Below are 18588 nucleotides of genomic sequence, written 5' to 3'. Positions count from 1 at the left end.
TATGGTATAACCTTATATTTCTATTAATCTTGGGTAGGATGGGGGTTTCTAACAAGTCTCACTTATCCTCATTCGGCTCCCGTTGTTTCTGCATGAGCAGGGATGTATACACCATATCTTAGAAAGCGGGAGCGGATATTTCTGGAGTTTTCAATCTCAACAAGTTATTTTATTTTCCAATGACGATCATTGTCTTTTAATTAAATATATCTAGTTGTGTAGTTAGGCCGTGATTATTTGCTCGGGAAGGAGGGAGAGTAACAATGAAGGGTTGCTCCTCAGGACTAGTAAGTGTGTATGTCCTTCCTATATACGGAGTTGGATTTATCTTCCTCTCACAGCTGATTCAATCTGATATAATAAAAAGTCATGATGAATGACTAGGCTGCTGCTCTCCTCTCAAACATGCTTGAAATTGTTAGGATTACCCTATAACATCAAAAATCTGGAAAGAACGAACTTGGGTTTGTGAAAAACTGAGGGAGATAAGTCTCACTCATTCTCCCTCCCCTAAGGGTGTTAGTACAAAAATATGCCCTAGAATGTGGCTTTTTCTAGATGGCATTCTGAATAGGGGCTTTTATTTTACAAAGCTGCTATTAATAATATTAAATTTTTTCGAAAAAAGTTTATAAAACCAAAGTGATTCATAAAATTAAATTATTAGGGAAAAAAAATCAAAAATCCAGAGCTGTTCAAAAAATAAAGTATAAATATTAAATTTTTTGGAAATTTGGATGAGTGAGACGTATCCTCCTTAGTTTTTTAAAAACCCAAGTTCGTTCTTTCCAGATTTTTGATGTCATAGGGGAAGCCCCTTCAGTCCACCCCCAGCAGACGTCCCTCAGTATTTGTTCTAGTAAATTACCTTTACTTTTGAGATTTTGAAGGTTGTCCAGGTATTTATAATCTATGTAAGATCTTACTTTAATACAATAAAAACATTATTATCAATAACAAAAAAATCACATAAGACCAAACCGAAAAAAAAATGGGAGGCTAGACAAAATTTCGACATTTAGTAAAAGTATGATTTTAATAGTCAAAATTGTTCCCAAAACTTTGGAAAGCTTTTTAATTTCACAATTATTATAGTTTAAAGAAAATTGTTCTTGTCGTCTTTTAGAAAATCGATATTTTATGTTCTTTTTTTTCTATTTTTTTGATTGGCTTTAAATAAAGATTGAAACTGCAATACCAAGACGTCGGCATGGGAAGGATCGGAAAAGTTGTAGCACCCCTCCCCCTTTTACTAGAACTTTTTTTCGTCATGCAGGCAGTAGAGCAAAAATAAATAATGAATAGATATAGATTTTTGAAATTTTTTTCAAAACATTTATTTATTTTGATTTTTTATTTTCAAATTATTTAATATTTGAAATTTTATTTTTTCCCAAATATTTAATTTTCTGAGCTTAGTTATGAATTTTTTAAAGTTTTTTCCAATAAAATTTTATATTTGTAATATAATTTTTAAAATTTTTCAAAAAAAATACAACACAAATTACATCCTATGTAATTTTCAAAAAGATAGGATAACCCTGAGCTATATCAACTTCACTTTGAATATTAGAGAACATGCGGTTGTTTTTTTTTTTACTTATATTTTTCCAGTTCTGGCTTTAAAATGCGTAATTTATAGATATTCATATTAAGTGAAAACATATTTATTTTACTTGATGTGAAGTATTCAAATATGAAGAAATTTAAATCATTCAATTATTCTATAGTAATTATTTAAAAAACAAAAATAAGTAGTACTTTAATAGTGTTTTGTTCGGAGAATACTTTGAACAGATGCTTTGATTTAATAACCTTATCTGTTTTTGCTCTATTTTATCAGTTTGTTTATGTTGTTTCTAAATATCTAATAAGAGAAAAGAAATATCACAATGCAGTATCATTTGTTGACAAAATTTTGTTTGATTAAATTATGAAAATATTTAAATTACATTTGAATCAATTTTTTCTTTCAGTATATCTTTTTTATAATTTATTTAATTTTAAAAGGTTATAAAGGTCTTGTTTGAGGTCTTTCTTTGACATCTGTCTCCTGCTGGCTTCCAAAGTCCGAATTGAGTATTTTCTGCAAAGTCCGAAAATGTATTGATGCATTTGATGAATGATATCTTAGGCCAAGTCCCAAGCTTGCCACAGCCACAGGTTATCCTACAGTTCTACTTTATTCTTTGCTATGAAGCTTTTACAATTTAATAAAACATTCTCTATCGACCTAGCTTTAGGAGTAACTTCTTTATTTTTTGATGACACGCCGAATAGAATTATCGCCGTAATCATATTAACGTTATTGTCCTCAAGACACCTCAGGTTTAAACTAATAAATGATCTCAGAATATGTAATTGTGGACATTTCAAAAAGCGTGTCTAATAGTGTTGAATAATTTACCACAATCTTTACATGGAGTTCGGAAAAACAGGATTACTGTGACTATTTGAAATTGAGCTGTGAATTTTCTTCCATCAGCTATTTGGGAAGTCGAAGACATAATTTATTTTCAAATGCCAAGGAAAGGGCACATTTTTTAGGTTGGCATCTCTAATGAGAGGAAAAATTAACTTACCGATAAAGAAAAAAAAAACTGAGTGAACACCAATATCATGTACTTTTAGCTAATTTTGGGTGAGTGCCACCCATTCCAAAGACTTATGAAGAAAATCCACTGTCGTTCCACAATCGTAAGTGGGAGTCGCTCTCCAAAGAACCGTTTGTGTTGCAGAAAGCGAAGGGAAAAGTCGTCGAAATATCCATTTATAAAATCAGTTCCAAGTATAATATATTCATAGTATGGACTTGATGTTATCCCATATCTCCACTCCATGTTGGGATTCTTCGTTATATCAACCAAAACATTCGAGAGAAAAAAATTGTGATTATGTCCACAAAAGATTTGAGCCCATCACACAATCGATTTCTTTATCCCTTTAATGCAGATATGTAATTCCGAAGAAAAAGACTCTCCAACAAAAAAAAATTATCCAATATGGCATCATCTGCCAAAATTGGTAAAGATATTGGGCTTCTACAAAACATTTGAAATAACAAAAGTGTTATAGAGGTCTATTCTTCTATTAATGTTAAAATTATGACAGTCTTTGATCAAATTATTGACTGCCTTTTTTAGTTCCAGCCAATTTCATTATGAGGGACCAGAACCCATTCATTTAATGCATAAAACAGTTATCATTTATTTTTTTATACAATTAGAAATTTTGAAAACTGTTCCTGGATGCCATAAGCCAATCGGGAGAATTGCAGACTTTGATTTATTGATTTTTAATCCAGACTTTTTTTCGAACGTTGTAAAATTAGATAAGACAATTTCTATTTATTATATTCTATAATTGAGCTAACGAGTTGGCTTCTATCATCATGGTCACATGATCAGCATAAAGATCTATAAGATGTTTAATATTTCCAAAACAGACACCAAATCCTAGATATTTTTTTGTCATGGAGGTTCTTAGCTCTTCTATTGCAGCTACAAAGGGCAGCGGCCCGACAATTTTTACTCAAGTCAATCGGTTTGCTCTCTTTACTTCCAAACGCTACTGTCAATGATATTCTAGTTTAGCTATCCTTTGTGCATAAACAAAATATAATAATCATTTCGTCATCATGAGTGAGTAATAAGCCAAAATTCAGCGCATCTCAGATTTACTAGATGCTGAGGTTGAGATGACACATTGTTAAGTGTTCCAATAGCCTGTTTTTCAAGGTTGCCAGAATGAAGAATGATGGAGAAGGTTTCCATGAGGTGTACCAAATATCGGATCCAAACAATGGTCCTTGGCAATGCGGCCTCTGATCACAAAAAGATGTATCTGTTCTTCTTCAAGGCTAAAGACAACGTCGGCCAGGAGGCTTACTACAAATGCTCCTTTACACCATCTTATCATAGCTGAAGGTCAATTACTCCGAGGGTAACTGGATGTGGACTCATGACGGCGCACCTCTCACACTCCACCAAGTACCAAAAGTTGTTCAAGGATAACATGGCTGGATTTTGGTCCAAGAGATGTGGTCACCTTCCCAGGTTTGAACCATTTGGGTGTGATAGCCACTTAAAATAGGGAAACCAACAAAACTCCACACTCGACTGTTGACTCCCGGAAAGCCGCGATAATGGCAGGAGGTGGGGGGGAGGCAACTTCTCTAAGGATTTTTTGATTCACTCCTGCATTATCTTCTGGTTACGTGTAATGGATTGAATTGACTCTGAAGGTAGCCATATTGAGTCACAAGTTTTCAAATATCTTGTTTACAATTTTTTGATAAAATAACTGTAGACTTATAAGTATAGTGGAACCATATTAAGAACCAAACCGAAAGAGTATCGGTCCCATATACAGTGCAAATTTTCTTGGTCGCCTCCAACGTGTTTTTCTTCTCAGGTAGTAAAAATGTAAAAAATGGCAAATTTCTTCCTTTCAGACCTCTATACTCGACCCACGATAATTCACGACTGACCCGGACAAGCACAATACTGTCGAAATAGCGTTTGTAGTATACACTCACACCTTTACAACACTTTATCGTATGATTCTATTTGCCCAATAATGAGCAAGATATACTCAAGGTTAATAGAAGCACAAGGTTAGACCATTATGTAATCGGGCTGCTATAATTTTCAATTTGATGTATCTTACCGACTGCTGGGCAAGACAGATAGATTCTGACACAACATACAACCAATCATACTCCATGACGTCACTATTAAAAAAAGTGATGTAAGTCAAACATGAGTCGTACACGCGTTATGGTATAATCTTATATTTCTTTTAGACTTGGATATACTTAGTTTCAAAAAAGGAACGGTAAATACGAAATATCTTTTTTCCCCCATTAATATTTTATTTTATATAGAAAAATCATTTGAAAAAACTTTAAAACTAAGTATGATAATTTCATTGTGGAGCCCTCTATATTTGTAACTTACCTAGTGAATACCAGTAGACATCGACAACTGAATCTGTTTCTCGACCTACTATCGTAAAGACATTGAGTGAGGTCAAATTTTGTAGGATGTCCATTTATTTATTGGTGCTATCCATAGAAAAAGAAATTTATAATTATGAAGAATATATTTCGCTATGGTCCTACATCTAGTATTTATCTGGAGCAAAGAGTTCTCTAAAGCAGTGATTATAAAATGAAATGGAGGCACTCCAGGGAGTACATGACATTTTGAAAGAATATTCTAAAAGTGATGCATAAATCTGGAGCATCCGCATGGGGTCTGATAGAGGGGCTGTAGACCCTCCACCCCTAAATTAAGGAATTTTCGTTTTTACTAGAAAATGTAATATTTGAATTTTTGTTTTTTAAATTTAATATTTAAAATTTAATTTAATTTTCTGTGAATATTAATATTCTCCAAATAATTTGATAGTTTAATTTTTTTTTCAAAAAAACTTAATTTTCTGAATTTTTTTTAATTTTTCACTTTCTTTTTTTTTAAATATTCTAAACCAAGACCCCCTCCAAAATATAATCTTTTTGGACACCCCTGTCATGGAAGCTAAAAATGCTTTGTACTTGTCTTAAATTTATATTTTACAAGTGGTATATCACTAAAAAAAAAGTTGAGAGTCCCTAACCTAAAATACTAACTGGCAGGAGAATATAAAACTAAAGCGACAAAGTTTTTATTAAAGGAGTTATTATTCACTTTATTTGACGTAAGTTGTTGTTTGGAGATTTATGCGCTATATTTACATATACTTTTTTTTTTTTGCTCTTACGTTTTTTTCGTGATTCTTAAAAAATATGTACACAAATTGGGATTTTGCACAAGTTGTAACTTTTATAAGGAAATTCTACAAGTTGCAACCAAAAAATGGGATGAATAATTTTTAATGAAGGATTTACAGCACTTGTAATGAAGATCATCCAAAAATGGTATATTTCATGAATGATCGATATATAATTTTTCAATATTTAAATATTCAAATGACTAAAATATCAGTATTCTGTGGCACATTATAAAGTTCAAATACTCAAAGTTAATTTATGAAAATGAAATGACATTATCAATTCATAATATATAATTATAATTGATAATGTTGTAATTAAATAACGGTTTTATTAAAATGAAATTGGAACATCTACAATTTTCTTGTACAATTTGTATCTTGTAGAGAATTGTCCCCAAAATAATTACTAGATTTAGGAATATTTTGTAGAAAGTCGCTCATTTTGCCTTTTTGTGTGTGAAAACTGATCATTTTTCTAGATTGGTATGAAGCTAGCAGAGAAAATTTGAATTCTACATAGATTACACAACAGCTTTGATGATTCTTTAATAATATTTTTGTAAAAAAAATCCAACACAAAAACTTTTCCATTTTTGAGCAAAAATACTAGTAAAAGGACGATTCCAAAAAAAAAATCCGATGCTGATGCGATTGTAGTAAAAATACCGATTGCGCTTCTTTAATATTTTAAATAATAGTTAAAAAAAAAAAAAAAATTGGAGAAAAATTTTAAAAATCCCACCATTATTCCCCAACAAATTGAAAATCTCCATTTAAAAAATACTTAGTTATTCAGAGAATGTTACATTTTTTGGAAAAAAAAAATAATTAAATTACAAATATTAAATTTTCTTGTCAAAAGGCTAAAATTCCTTAATTTAGGAATGACTATTTTTTTCATAATCCAGAAAAGTAATAACTAATTAAATACTAGTAATAAATAAAAATTGGAATCGCAATATAAATATTATTTTTCCGATTCCCAATTCTAATTAATCGTCCTATCACTAAAAAATACATTTCGAAATGTCTTCCCTGTTTACAGTTCAGAAAATTTTTAGTTACTTCTCACTAATGGAACTCCATATATGCTGATGGCTGAAAACCCCTGAAGGAAATTAGTTCAAATATATATCATGTCACCTTTTTAGCTCATGTATTTGTGAACAAATTGAGAAGCTTTTTCTATAGGTGAAGTAGCTAATTGCTGAAACAAAGATAAATACAATCGTTGCTCCTTTTACCAAATATTAGCCCTCTTTTTTTGCAAAAAATCATTCAAAAATATTAAGTCAAATGATAATATGAACATCTTCTAGATCCCTTCACCCCCTGTATTCAAAAGATTCCGTATTATATCCAATTGGTCCTTGGAACCTATATAAGTATTCATGAAGCGGGGAAAAACAACAATTGACGTAAACTTACACGACACTAGCACCCTCAAGTCATCTATAAATCAATTGAATTTTTTAGATGGACTGTTTTATTTTTTAATTTTTTGGAATTGTTAATCTGAAGAATAAATTTTCATTTCCTTTCCAGTTGGTATTATCATTTAATTACTGAGTATTGAACATCCTCTTCTAAATAAAGGTCCTCCGTAGGGGGGAGGGGCTGTTTTTTGACACGAAAATATGGGTACAATTTTTTTTAATGCTCTCTTTTCTAAAAAGAAAGTTATTCCACCAAATTATGCCCCCACCCCCAAAAAAAAATATATATATACATATAATCCTGTGCACACTCCTGTAAATATATTCAATTTCATTTAAAATCTGATTGAACATTCGCTTGTGCTCATATAATTGGAGTTATAATTGCAAGTCCTAGTTGAACTCAAAGTAGAATTGGGAATCGATACCAGAGGAATTCTTGCCAAATCCATTGTTTATCCATTTCTTTTTTGAGTCCGACCCTTAAAATGGTCAATGTGTTTCACCTACAGCTCTCATTGAGAGATGAATATAAAATTTGGAGTGCCTTTGATGACTTAAAAAATCCCTCAAAGTTCAACCCAGAGTCAAATAAACAAACTTATTTTACTAAATATGTTTATCAAAAATAAAGATTTTATAAAGACTCTACATATATTGAAAAAATAAGAAATACAACGACGAAATAATCGAATATATTGTAAATATAAAATCAGCAATATATTATGTTCTACTTGGAATCATTAATATTCTATCCTTTTGGCTATAAATAGAGGACATGTATTTCTATTTCTATGGTTGAAACCCACAAAAAAATAACATAACAGGCTAGGGAATGGGTCATAATTATTTTATAAACAAATCAAGGTCTTAACGGATGTGCACTGTGTATTGAGCAAACAGGTTTATTCTTTGTTTAATTTGGACGGGGCAGGAGAAAAAAAAAGAAAATTGTCTAGGTGGAAAAAATGGCAGGAGAAAAAAAAGGAAAATTGTCTAGGTGGAAAAATGGCTAGATTCTTTTAAACTGATATCACCAAACCTATTACCAAATAATATTTTGATAAAAGAAAAATAAACAAACACGATAGCGGTTCGAATAGAGTTAGTAATAATCACTTAATTCTCCCATTATTCATGGATTGACAATCAAGTATTGGCATAATATTAGACAAGAGCAGTAATTTCCACTTCTTAATGATTCCGAATGTGTCAGAAAAAGAAACAGTTGGCCGTTGTGCGACAAACCATGCAGAGGATTCGGGAAGATAGTTAAATGTGGAGTCGTTGGTGAGTGCGAGGAAATCTGTAACGTTCGGTACAGTTAGAAAAATCTGAAATTACTAAAGAACGATGGTCTTTATCTCTTCATGAACCTTCTTTCTTGTACTTGTACTGCATTACGTACTTACCTAAACGACTGAAATCCTCGAAGTTGTATATCTAAGACTGTGAATTCATATTTCCAATGTATCAAGCCAAGTTATGAGAACCATAACATGTGACTTATAGGCTCTTTTAACGAATTTTTATGTATATATTTCTATTATGATACAATGACATTTGAATAGGTAACTTCGTTTGTTATAAAATATAATTGTCTTTTATTTATCTAAGTAAGTCTATTCATTCATTAATTTCAATTTAAAACAAGAATCCGGCTCCAACTTCATTAAGCTGTAATACATACTATATTCATGTAAATTCTTTTGTCAATGTTTCATTTGTCGATTAAATCCAAATTCTAGATAACAACACATATTTAATGACGACAGCGCCTCTAAAAAAATCATTCGACACTCATGCAATTATTTAATTTGATTAATTGCCGTACGTATGCTTGGAGTCAACTCTATGGGAAGGTTTTAGGACCTCAAAAATTTTAGGTGCCTTAACTGTATTGTATTTTAAAGTTTTTGACTTTTGTGAAACTGTTTCGTCTATTTCAGGTTTACCTTTCAATTACATAAAAATACAATCCTTCTTATTTCTTCTGATCATGGTGTGTATTAGTCAATTTTTGGTGATATTAAGTATACTAATAATTTTTCAAACGCCCTCTTCCAGACTCTACAATTCTAATGGAACTTAATTTCGTATATGTAAATATAATAAAGTAAAATATGTTTATTATCTTAATATTGAAACATATCAAACATATTTATTTACAAATATTTGGAAAATGGAGACACACATTTATAATTTAGATGTACTTTTCATATTCAAAGATTAATCTTAATTCATATAAGACAGAACTACTTCCATGTTCTCTAATAATTAGGACAAAAGAAAAGATATTTTATCATCAACAAGAGATGTTCGATTTCTGATAAGTACAGGGATGATGATGGGATGAAAATTTATCGTAAGAAGTGAACCAAACCAATCTAAGATTCATACTAAAGTAGAGTGAGTTCCTTTTTAGGGTATAAATCTATTCAACTATATATTCAATGGTTGAACCTATGACGGGATCCATTCACTTTGAGATTCAGATATAAGGCTCTGGACGTCATATATTAAATTAAATATGTAATTACAAATACTACAAGAAACTACAACAATTTGATGTTATTACCATAAAACAAAAATATATAAAAACAGCACATTTGAACAATTGAATCATTATAAGAGAGGCAAATTTGATATTTGTATTGTGCATTTAAAAATTAATTTGATAATTGCTTAGGCCTAAGGACATTTTTCAATCTTAATGACCGGAAAAAGTGGAATTCTATATTATCCAAGAGTTATTACCAAAAGAAAGATAGGGGGAATCGTAGGAAGATATTTATAATTTCATCATTCATCTCAAAACATGTTCGAATTCTAAATTCCATGAGGGAAGGCAAGAACAAAATTACCCGGCTTCATAACGGAGTATAGTGGACTCCTACCTTGGAATCGATATTCCTGGACTCTAAAATTACAAGTGCATTGTATTTCTCAATAGATAATATATTACGCAAATACGTGTTCGTCAATCCATAAGAGAAGGGAGAATAAAGTGATGGGCACTTCATCCATTCGAACCGCTATCTTATTTGTTTATTTTTCTTTTACATGAAAAACTAGCCATTTTTTCCACATACACACTTTTCTTCTACCATTTATTCAGTGATATCAGTGAAAACAAATCTAGCTTAAATACAATTTTCCTTTTTTCCCTTGAGCTAGATATCCATTGAAACGAATGTGGCCCTTTTATCAACTTCAAAACTTTTCCCTTTTTTTCTCCTGCATTTTTTTCCTTGAGCCAGATATCAGTGTAAACGCACCTAGCCATTTTTTCCATCTAGACAATTTTCCTTTGGCAATATATCAGTGTAAACAAATTTAGCTATTCCTTCCATCTAGACCATTTTCCTTTCTTTATATCTCCTGTATTTTTTCCTTGGGCTTGGGCTAGATGTATGTAAAAGTATCTAGCCATTTTTCCACCTCGACACTTTTCCTTTTTTCCTCCCGCCTTCTTTACACCTAGCTGGATATCAGTGAAAAAGAATCTAGCTATCTTCCATCCAGACAATTTTCCTTTGCTTTTTTCTCCTGTCATATTTTCCTTGAGCTAAATATCAGTGAAACTAATTTAGCAATTTGTTCTATCTAGATTATTTTCCTTTTTTTTCTCCTGCCATTTTTACCTTGAACTATATCTAAATGTAGACGAATCTATCAATTTCTTACACCTAGACAAATTCCTCTTTATTTTTCTACTGTCATATCTTCCTGGAGGTTGATATAAGTTTAAACGCATCAAGCCATTTTTTTTTCTCCTGCCATTTTTTCCTTGAACTAAATATTAGTTTTAAAAAATCTAGCCATTTTTCCAACTCGACACTTTTACTTCATTTCTCCCGCCTTTTTTCCTTGAGCTAGATATCAGTGAAACTAATATAACCATTTGTTCTATCTAAACTATTTCCTTTATTTTTCTCCTGCCTTGTTTCCCTTGGGCTGTATATCAATGTAAACGAACCTATCCTTTTTTTTTTTCTTGCCGTTTTTTCCCTGAGCTAAATATCAGTGTTGACTAAAAGTAGCCATTTGTTCTATATAGACTATTTTCCTTATTTTTCTCATGCCTTTTTGGGGGGGCGGATGTAAGTGTAAACAATTTTAGCCATTTTTCAATCAATTGAAATTCTCCTTTATTTTCTCCTGCTATTTTTTCCTTGAGCTAGATATCAGTGAAACTAATTTAGCCACTTGTTCTATCTAGACTATTTTCCTTTATTTTTCTCCTGCCTTATCCCCTTTCAGTTGTATATAAGTGTAGTGAATCTAGCTATCTTTTCCAACTCGACAATTTTCTCTTTTCTTTCTCCTGCCATATCTCCCTTGAGCTTGATATCAGCGTTAACACATCCAGCCATTTTTTCCAAATAGACAATTTTCATTTTCTTCTGCCTTTTTTTCCTTGAGCTCTATATTAGATTAAAAAAATCAAGCCATTTTTCCACCTCGACACTTTTACTACTTTTCTCTCGTCTTTTCCCCCTTTAGCTAGATGAAAGTGTACACAAATATAGCTATATTTTCCATCTCAACAGGTTTTTTTTCTCCTGCCATTTTTACCTTGAGAAAAATATTTATGTAAATGAATCTAGCTTCCACCTCGACTATTATATTTTGTTTCTCCGGCCATATTTTCCATGGGCAATATATCAATGTAAACAAATGTAGCTATTTCTACCGTATAGACAATTTTACATTGTTTTTTTCTCCTGCTTTAATTCCATGGGTAAGATATAAGAAAAAAATTATCTAGCTATTTTTTCTATTTGGACAATTTATGATGGGCTATGCATATATCAATTTAAAAGATTCTAGCCATTTTTCCACCTTGCAATTTTTCTTTTCTCCACCCTTTTTTCCCTTCAGCTAGATCATAATGTACACAAATTTAGCTATTTTTTCCAACTCAACATTTTTCTTTTTTTCTCCTGCCATATTATCCTTGGGCAATATATCAATGTAAATAAATATCGCTATTTTTCAAGATCGACACTTTTTCTTCTGTTCTCCCGTCTTTTTTTCCTTTAGCTAGATAAAAGTGTCCAAAAAATGTAGCTATTTTTTCCATCTCGACAATTTTTCTTCTTAACTCCTCCCATATTTTCCTTAAGATAAATATCAATGTACATGAATCTATTTATTTTTCCAACTCTAGTATTCTTCTTTTTTTCTCCTGCCTTGTTTCCCTTAGCTAGATAAAAGTGAACTCAAATCTAGCTATCTTTTCCAACTTTACAATTTTTCTTTTTTTCTCCTGCCATATTATCCTTCGGCAATAAATCAATGTAAATGAATATAGCCATTTTTCCACCTCGACATTTTTTCCTTCTTTTTCTCCACCTTTTTCCTTTTGCTAGATAAAAATGTCCAAAAAATTTAGCTATTTTTCCATCTCGACAATTTTTCTATTTTTAACTCCTGTCATTTTTTCCATATGATGGATGTCAATGTATATGAATCCAGCTATTTTTCAACATCAACACTTTTCGTTCTTTTCTCCCACCTTTTTCCTTTAGCTATATAAAAGTGAACATAAATCTAGCTATCTTTTCCATCTTTACAATTTTTCTTTTTTTATTCTGCCATATTATCCTTTGGCAATAAATCAATGTAAATGCTATTTTTTCCACCTCGACATTTTTCCTTCTTTTCTCCCGCCTTTTCCTTTAGCTAGATAAAAATGTACAAAAAATGTAGCTAATTTTTCCATCTCGACGATTTTTCTTTTTTTTCTCCTGCCATATTAACCTTTGGCAATAAATCAATGTAAATGAATATAGCCATTTTTCCACCTCGACATTTTTTCCTTCTTTTCTCCCGCCTTTTTCCTTTAGCTAGATAAAAATGTCCAAAAATGTAGCTATTTTTCCATCTCGACATTTTTCCTTCTTTTCTCCTAGCCACCTTTTCCTTTAGCTAGATAAAAATGTCAAAAAAATGTAGCCTTTTTTTTTTCCATCTCGACAATTTTTCTTTTTTTCTCCTGCCATATTATCCTTTGGCAATAAATTAATGTAGCCATTTTTCTACCTCGACATTTTTCCTTCTTTTCTCCCGCCTTTTTCCTTTAGCTAGATAAAAATGTCCAAAAAATGTAGCTATTTTTTCCATCTCGACAATTTTTCTATTTTTTCTCCTGCCATATTATCCTTCGGCAATGAATTAATGTAGCCATTTTTCTACCTCGACATTTTTCCTTCTTTTCTCCCGCCTTTTTCCTTTAGCTAGATAAAAATGTTCAAAAAATGTAGCTATTTTTCCACATCAACACTTTTCCTTCTTTTCTCCGGCCTTTTTTCCCTTTAGCTAGATAAAAATGTCCAAAAAATGTAGCTAATTTTTCCATCTCGACGATTTTTCTTTTTTTTCTCCTGCCATATTAACCTTTGGCAATAAATCAATGTAAATGAATGTAGCCATTTTTCCACCTCGACATTTTTTCCTTCTTTTCTCCCGCCTTTTTCCTTTAGCTAGATAAAAATGTCCAAAAAATGTAGCTATTTTTTCCATCTCGACAATTTTTATTTTAACTCCTGTCATTTTTCCCTTATGATGAATATCAATGTATATTAATCTAGCTATTTTTCCACATCAACACTTTTCCTTCTTTTCTCACGCCTTGTTTCCTTTAGCTAGATAAAAGTGAACACAAATCTAGCTATCTTTTCCATCTTTACAATTTTTTTTTTTTTTATTCTGCCATATTATCCTTTGGCAATAAATCAATGTTAATGAATATAGCCATTTTTCCACCTCGACATTTTTCCTTCTTTTCTCCCGCCTTTTTCCTTTAGCTAGATAAAAATGTCCAAAAAATGTAGCTATTTTTTCCATCTCGACAATTTCTCTATTTTTTCTCCTGCCATATTATCCTTCGGCAATGAATTAATGTAGCCATTTTTCTACCTCGACATTTTTCCTTCTTTTCTCCCGCCTTTTTCCTTTAGCTAGATAAAAATGTCCAAAAAATGTAGCTATTTTTCCACATCAACACTTTTCCTTCTTTTCTCCGGCCTTTTTTTTTTTCCTTTAGCTAGATAAAAGTGAACACAAATCTAGCTATCTTTTCCATCTTTACAATTTTTTTCTTTTTTTATTCTGCCATATTATCCTTTGGCAATAAATCAATGTAAATGAATGTAGCCATTTTTCCACCTCGACATTTTTCCTTCTTTTCTCCGGCCTTTTTTCCTTTAGCTAGATAAAAATGTACAAAAATGTAGCTATTTTTTCCATCTCGACAATTTTCTATTTTTTCTCCTGCCATATTATCCTTCGGCAATGAATTAATGTAGCCATTTTTCTACCTCGACATTTTTCCTTCTTTTCTCCCGCCTTTTTCCTTTAGCTAGATAAAAATGTCCAAAAATGTAGCTATTTTTCCACATCAACACTTTTCCTTCTTTTCTCCGGCCTTTTTTCCTTTAGCTAGATAAAAGTGAACACAAATCTAGCTATCTTTTCCATCTTTACAATTTTTCTTTTTTTTTATTCTGCCATATTATCCTTTGGCAATAAATCAATGTAAATGAATGTAGCCATTTTTCCACCTCGACATTTTTTCCTTCTTTTCTCCCGCCTTTTTCCTTTAGCTAGATAAAAATGTCCAAAAATGTAGCTATTTTTTCCATCTCGACAATTTTTATTTTTAACTCCTTTCATTTTTTCCTTATGATGGATGTCAATGTATATGAATCTAGCTATTTTTCAAAATCAACACTTTTCCTTCTTTTCTCCAGCCTTGTTTCCTTTAGCTAGATAAAAGTGAACACAAATCTAGCTATCTTTTCCATCTCGACAATTTTTTCTCCTGCCATATTTTCCTTTGGCAATAAATCAATGTAAATGCATGTAGCCATTTTTCCACCTCGACATTTTTTCCTTCTTTCCTCCCGACAATTTTTTTTTTCCATTTTTTTTAGCTAGATAAAAATTGTCCAAAAAATGTAGCAATTTTTTCCATCTCGACAATTTTTATTTTTAACTACTGTCATTTTTCCTTATGATGGATGTCAATGTATATGAATCTAGCTATTTATCAAAATCAACACTTTTCCTTCTTTACTCCCGCCTTGTTTACTTTAGCTAGATAAAATTGAACTCAAATCTAGCTATCTTTTCCATCTTTACAATTTTTATTTTTTTCTCCTGCCATATTTTCCTTGCGCAATAAATCAATGTAAATGAATGCAGCCATTTTTCCAACTCGACAATTTTCCTTCTTTTCTCTCGCCTTTTTTTTAGCTACATAAAATTGTATTTTTTTCCATCTTGAAAATTTTTGTTTTTAACTCCTGTCATTTTTTCCTTATGATAGATGTAATCTAGCTATTTTTCCACATCGACTATCACTCCTTTTTTTCTTCTGCCATATTTTCCTTGGCCAATATATCAATCTAAATATCTCTATCTATTTTTACTGTATAGACAATTTTCCATTTGCTTTTTTCCCAGTATTTTTTCCTTGGGATAGATATAAGAATAAAGTTATATAGCTATTTTTTTCATCTGGAAATTTTTTTTGTTTTTTTTTCCCTGTTATTTCTCATAGGCTATATATCTATTTTTAAGAATCTACCCTTTTTCCACCTCAACACTTATCCTCTTTTTTCTTGCCATTTTTTCCTTAAGCTAAATATCAGTTTTTATTAAAGTAGCCATTTATTCTATCAAGACTATTTTCTTTTATTTTTATCCTGCCTTTTTCCCTTTGGGCTGTATATAAAGGTAAACAAATCTAGCTATTTTTCCACCTCGACAATTTTTCTCCTGCGATATCTTCCTTGAGCTTGATATCAGTGTAAACACAACATGCCATTTTTTCCATATAGACAATTTTTCATTGTTTTTTTCTCCTGCATTTTTTCCTTGGGCTAGATATAAGAATAAAATTATCTAACTATTTTTTTCCACCGCAACAATTATCTTTTTTTTCTTTCCATTTTTTCCGTGAGCTATATATCAGTGTAGACTAAAGTAGCCATTTATTCTATCAAGACTATTTTCCTTCATTTTTCTCCTGGCTCTTTCTCTTGGGTTGTATATGAGTGTAAACGAATCTAGCTATTTTTCTATATTGACAATTTTCCTTTTTTTCTCCTGCCAAATATTCCTTGAACTTGATATAAGTTTAAACACATCAAGCCAATTTTCCCCTATAGACAATTTTTCTTATTCTCCATCCATTTTTCCTTGAGTTATATATCAATGTAAAAGAATCTAGCTATTTTTCCACCACAACACTTTTCCTTCTTTTCTCTCGCCTTTCTTCCTTTAGCTAGATAAAAGTGTACTCAAATCTAGCTATTTTTTCCAGCTCGACAATTTTTCTTCTTAACTCCTGCCATTTTTTCCTGAAGGGAAATATCTATGTAAATGTATCTAGCTATTTTTCCATCTCTACAATTTTCCTTTTTTTCTCCTGCCAAATCTTCCTTGAACTTGATATCAGTTTAAGCACATCAAGCCAATTTTTCCATAGACAATTTTTCTTATTCTCCATCCATTTTTCCTTGAGTTATATATCAATGTAAAAGAATCTAGCTATTTTTCCACCACAACACTTTTCCTTCTTTTATCTCGCCTTTTTTCCTTTAGCTAGATAAAAATGTACAAAAAAATCTAGCTATTTTTTCCACCTCGACAATTTTTCTATTTTTTCTCCTGCCATATTATCCTTGGGCAATATATCATTATAAATAAATTTAGCTATTTTTTCCATATAGACAATTTTCCATTATTTTTTTCTCCTGCATTTTTTCCTTTTACTACATATTAGTTTATAAAAATCTAACCATTGTTCCATCTCGAGACTTTTCCTTCTTTACTCTGTCCTTTTTTTCCTTTAGCTAGATAAAAGTGTACACCAATCTAGCTATTTTTTCCATATAGACAATTTCATTTTTTTTTTCTCCTGCATATTTTCCTTGGGCTAGATATAAGAATAAAATTATCTATCTATTATTTCCATCTGGAATATATTTTTTTGATTTTTTTCCTCTAGTTATTTTTCGTGCCCTATATATCAATTTAAAAGAATCTAGCCTTTTTCCACCTTGACACTTTTCGTTTTTTTTTCGTCTTGCCATTGTTTCTTCGAGTTAAATATCAGTGTAGACTAAAGTAGCCATTTGTTCTATCTAGACTATTTTCCTTATTTTTCTCTTGACTTTTTCTTTTGAGCTAGATGTCAGTACAACGAATCCAACCATTCTTTCAATCAAGAAAAATTCTCCTTTATTTTGTCCTGCCATTTTTTTCTTGAGCTATATATCAGTGAAACCAATGTAGCCATTTGTTTTATATAGACTATGATCCTTTTTTTTCTCCAGCCATATTTACCCTGAGCTAGATATCAGTGTAAATGAATATAGTTATTTTTAGCATCTAGACAATTTTCAATTTTTTTTTCTCTTCTGCCCTTTTTTCAACGTGCTACATATCAGTGTTTACGACCATTCCCTTTTTTACGCTTTTCCTACTTTTCTCCAGTATTTTTTTGAATCTGGCCATTTTTTCCACCTAGAAAATTATCTTTCATTTTCTCTTTCCATATTTTCCTTGAGCTAGATATTAATACAAATTAATTTAGCCATTTGTCTATCTCGACTATTTTCCTTTTTTACTCCTCACTTTTTTACCTTGGCTCAGATATAAGTGTTAACTAATCTAGCCATTTTTTACACCTAGACAAATTCTCCTGAATTTTTCTCATGGGAAAGAAAGGAAAAGTGTCGAGGTGGAAGAAAGGGCTACACTGGGTTTACACTGATATCTAGCCACAGAAAAAATGGCAGGTCGGTTTTAACGAATCTAGTCATTTTTCCAACTCGATTATCTTTTTTTTTTATGCTACCATTATTTCCTTTACCTAGATATCAGTGTAAACGAATCTAGCCATTTTTTCCATCTTGACAATTTTCCTTTTTTTTCTCCCACCATTTTTCCTTCTACTAGATATCAGATGAATCGAATCCAGGCATTTTTGTCACGATAGTCTTTGATTAGTCCTAGGACAGATGACCATATCAGTCTTTTTCCCGCCCCTCTTATTCTTTTTTTTTGTCAGTGGTGCTTTCTTTTTTACCATTAACGGTAAGAAGGACAGGTACATGGGTATTTCAGTCTTTTTATTTTCTTCACTCATTGCTAGGATTGAAGATTATAAGAACATTGAAAATAATAAGTGATAGCTAGAAGGTATAATAATACGTTCTACTCACACATCTCCTAAAGGTATCTTGTCTCTTTGAAAGAGGCGATGAATACGCAAGGTGCCTATATATGAGAGCAGCAAAGAAAATTCTACACTTGTGTCTTTTTCATTATCAAGAAAAGAATGACGTCACTGTTTAGGCAC

General features: G+C 31.2%; 2 long non-coding RNA genes across 2 annotated transcripts; one reads left to right on the top strand and one right to left on the bottom strand.

Moving 5' to 3' along the window:
* The first annotated feature begins 8131 nt into the window (after window positions 1-8131).
* On the top strand, window positions 8132-9973 carry LOC121130412 (uncharacterized). The gene is made up of 4 exons (XR_005868725.2): window positions 8132-8744; window positions 8960-9097; window positions 9161-9213; window positions 9279-9973. It is a non-coding gene; the product is annotated as an uncharacterized lncRNA (long non-coding RNA).
* LOC121130411 (uncharacterized) lies at window positions 9315-10311 on the bottom strand. Its single transcript, XR_011783883.1, has 2 exons — window positions 10076-10311; window positions 9315-9716 (listed from the first exon to the last, which is right to left on the bottom strand). It is a non-coding gene; the product is annotated as an uncharacterized lncRNA (long non-coding RNA).
* Window positions 10312-18588: the final 8277 nt, after the last annotated feature.

Source organism: Lepeophtheirus salmonis, chromosome Z (genome assembly GCF_016086655.4).
Source record: "Lepeophtheirus salmonis chromosome Z, UVic_Lsal_1.4, whole genome shotgun sequence".
NCBI lineage: Eukaryota > Metazoa > Arthropoda > Copepoda > Siphonostomatoida > Caligidae > Lepeophtheirus > Lepeophtheirus salmonis.
This window is presented reverse-complemented; position numbering and strand designations above follow the sequence as displayed.